This window comes from Arachis stenosperma, chromosome 6, assembly GCF_014773155.1.
Source record: "Arachis stenosperma cultivar V10309 chromosome 6, arast.V10309.gnm1.PFL2, whole genome shotgun sequence".
In the NCBI taxonomy this organism is placed as follows: domain Eukaryota; kingdom Viridiplantae; phylum Streptophyta; class Magnoliopsida; order Fabales; family Fabaceae; genus Arachis; species Arachis stenosperma.
The window spans coordinates 85,439,505-85,443,728 of NC_080382.1; the positions used below are offsets into that span (position 1 = coordinate 85,439,505).

General features: G+C 36.5%; 1 pseudogene; it reads right to left on the reverse strand.

The window, feature by feature from the left end:
* Nucleotides 1-218: 218 nt before the first annotated feature.
* LOC130934254 (uncharacterized) lies at nt 219-3,569 on the reverse strand (annotated as a pseudogene).
* Between the last annotated feature and the right edge of the window lie 655 nt (nt 3,570-4,224).

The window sequence follows — 4,224 nt, forward strand, 5'->3', positions numbered from 1 at the left end:
CACAAAATAAACCTGGTCAACTAAAGTCCAGCTCAACATAATGTAAATCAAATAAAAGCAAGCATACCTATAAATATTTCCCAATCACCTCCTTCCTAGTATCTTTCAGAAGCTGAACATCATTAGGGTTTTGAGCAACCCTATCAGCCAGAGCGGCAAAAGGAAATCGATCAGTCCAGATGGATTCCGCATCACCACATGCAAACACATTTGCCATCTCACCTCACTTCTAATCCAGAATCAAAGAGCAAATCCATACCAGAAAGAATCTCGAGCAATCGCTCAAATTTAAGATTTTTTCTTTTCTCACCACGCAGATGTGCACTAGATTGTGCAGCATCAGCAGCAACATCCTTGTCGACCTTACTAGCTGAAACCTTGATAAGAAAATTATTGGGCTTAGGTGTTTTAATAGAATAGATTAGGATTATTCAGTAAAGTAAAAGGGCACAACCCAAGAGACATAGCGGAAACAAAGAAGGATAGATAAGGAATTTTTTTACTAGATTTCTAAGATACCTGTTTTTAGCAACCTAGGTCACCAGAAGAGATTCCCTGCTAGACCTTCAAAGAATTTGTCCTTAACAACCTAGATCAGAGAGCTGAAGTCGAAGAAACCACCATGCAGAATCACCTTAGGTTAGATCCTTTAATCTTCATTATACAACAAGCGAAGCAAATCACACAATAAAAATGTACTTAAAGTAACTGAAAATTTATTCATCAAAAGTTCTCTAAATGGTCTAACCAAAGGTGTTTAAATAGGACCCTAACAAAATAACAAAAGGATAAGATAAGATTTTAAAATTTAAATCAGATTTAATCTTAATAGATTATATCAAATTTGATTTAAATTTAAAATTCCTAAAAATACCACTAAGCAAATCATAACTAAACAAATATTCTAACAAACTCTTAATCGTAAAAAAAAAACTAAAACTAAGACAAAGGCCTAAAATTTCAAAATTTAATGATAGATTATGCCCCCCACTGAATTTGGGAAGTATTAGTGGGTTTCTTACTATCCTAACTTAGCCCAATGGGCCTTGCCCATTCTTCCTTGGTTAGAACTTTATGTGACTCCTTATGCATAAGCGTTGCCAAGTTTCCAAAGCTCTCCTTGAGCTTCTTTGCACGTGCTCTAGTGATAGGACCCTCTAAAAGTGAGATATTCTCATTCTGCCCTTTTGTCTTAGAATTCCCCAGTTGTCTTTCTGAGCATGTCTTATTTCCTCCTTCCTAAAAAATATCCGTTCTCGAATCTGTGCCCATATCAAAAGGAGAGAGATCAGAAATATTAAAAGTAGCAGAGACACTATACTCATCTGGTAGGTCAATCTTGTAGGTGTTATTGTTGATCTTCTCAAGCACTTAGAATGGGCCATCCCTTCTAGCATCAAGTTTAGATTTCCTTTGAGTAGAAAACTTCTCCTTCCTCAAATGTACCCAAACCCAATCTCCTAGTTCAAAGACTACATGCTTTCAGCTCTTGTTAATTCTTTTAACTATGGCTTTGTTCTTCCTCTCAATTAGGTCACGAGCCTTTGCATGTATTGCTTTAACCTTCTCAGCCTTGCTTGCTCCATCTAAGCTAACAAGATCACTCAAAGGTAAAGGCATTAAATCCAAGACAGTGAGAGGATTAAAACCATAGATAAATTTAAAGGGCTAAAACCCAGTAGAATAATGGATTATCCTGTTATAAGCAATCTCAATAAAAGGTAAATAATCTTTCCAGGCAATATTTGTTGCGTCATCAGTTTTATGGCAAGAAATAAAATGAGACATTTTACTAAATCTATCTACCACAAAAAAATGCTATCTCGACCTCTCCTAGTTCTAGGCAAACCAAGAACAAAGTTCATAGAAATATCAACTCATGGATGCACAGGAACAGGTAAAGGAGTATACAAGCCATGTGGTAATGACTTAGATTTAGCTTGTTTACAAGCAATGTATTTAGCACAAAAACTTTCTACATCTTTATGCATGTGGCGCCAGTAAAAATCTCAGATAAAACATTCAAAGTCATATGCACATCAAAATGACCTATCAAACCCCCGCAATATGATTCTAGAACAAGTAGCTCCCTAATAGAACAAGTAGGTACACAATCCTATTATCTCGAAAAAGAAAACCATCATGCTTATAGAATTTGTTATGTGCACCATGTTCACATGCAGTATAGATAGAGGCAAAATGGAATCAGTTGCATACAATTCCTTCATACACTCAAAACCTAACATCTTAGAAGTAAGGGTTGTGATTAAGAAATACCTTCTAGATAATGCATCAACAACCACGTTCTCTTTACCTTGCTTATAGGCAATTACGTATGGAAAGGATTTAAGAAATTCCATCCATTTTGCATTTATGTTGTTCATCTTCTCTTGGCCCTTCAAGTGTTTGAGAGATTCATGGTCAGTATGCACCACAAATTACTTAGGTAGAAAGTAATGTTGTCACACTTCCAAAGCTCTTACCAAGGCATAAAGCTCCTTCTCAAAAGTTGAGACGGGCTCCTTTCAACTTCTCACTTAAATAGGTGATTGCTCACTTTTCCTGCATCAAAATAGCACCTATACCAATCCCAGAAGCACATTCTTTTTCAAAAGTTTTAGACAAGTCTAGTAAAATAAGAATGGGGGTAGAACACAATAATTCTTTCAATGTGTTAAAGGCAATTTCTTGTTCTTGATCACAATTAAAGCCGACATGTTTCTTGATGATTTCAGTTAAAGGTGTAGTAATAGTGAAAAAATATTTAACAAACCTCCTATAAAATCCGGCAAGACCATGAAAACTTCTAACATCAGACACACTCTAAGGTGTGAGCCATTCTCTAATAGCCTTTACCTTCTCATCATCTACCTCAATACCTTCAGAACTTGTCACAAAACCTAGGAACATGACTTCACTAAGACAGAATGAGCACTTTTAAGAGATTGGCATACAATTTTTCCTTTCTAAGTACCTCTAAAATAGATTGAGCATACAAAATATGATCATCAAGACATTTACTGTAGATAAGGATATCATCAAAATAAACAACTACAAATTTGCCTAAAAATTCCTGCAAAACATGATTCATTAATCTCATGAATGTACTAGGTGCATTAGTCAATCCAAATGGCATAACTAACCACTCAAACAAACCATATTTAGTTTTGAAAACTGTTTTCCATTCATCACCAAGTTTTATTCGTATTTGATGATAACTACTCCTTAAATCTATTTTAGTAAAAATAACAGAATATGCAATTCATCAAGCATATCATCAGTCTAGGAATAGGATGGCTATACTTTACTGTAATCTTGTTTATAGCTCTGTAGTCAACACACATCCTCCAAGAGCCATCCATTTAGGGTACCAACAGTATCAGAACATCACAAGGGCTTGTGCTTTCTCTCACAAAACCCTTAGCCAAAAGGTCCTCGACTTGCCATTGTAGTTCCTTTGTCTCCTCGGGATTGGTTCGGTAAGCTGGTTGCTAGTTTAGAATGGTTAATCCGGGGACAAATTCAATCTGATGCTCAATGCCTCGTAACGGAAGTAAACCTGGGGGCATCTACTTCGGGAAGGCATCTCCAAATTCCTACAAAGGTAAAATAAAAGCACTAGCCAATTCATGGTTAATTTTAATATTAGAAGCCTAGAAGGTAAAGACTCTCTAAATCTCACTAAAACTAATGCTTTTTTCCTAAACTAGCATGCTTCAGATCGCTCTCTTTGGCATAAAAACACATCATGTGAGCACTCTCACTCTCTACAGATTTTTCTCTCACACAATTCTCTTTTTCACTCAGACCCTTACTCTTTTTCTCACTCTTTTCTTCTCTCAAAGTCCTCTATTTACCCTCTTGTTTTTCAATTTTCTCACATCCTAAAGACTCTTTTGTGGATTCACGCATGCTCAATTGCTCCAAGTACACTTCTTTAGGGGATAAAGGTGCAAGGGTAATCTTCTTCCAAGGTAACTAAAGGAGTATCGGATTGTAAAACCATCATGGACCGCTCTCCTATCATACTGCCATGAACGTCCTAGGAGTAGATGACAAGCCTGCATGGGAACCACATCACAAAGTACTTCATCACTATATCTCCCAATAGAGAACTACACACGAGCTTGTTTCACAACCTTCCGTTCACCAACATCACTTAGCCACTCCAGTTTGTAAGGGTTAGGGTGTTTGGTGCATTTCAGCCCCAATTTTGTGATCAAG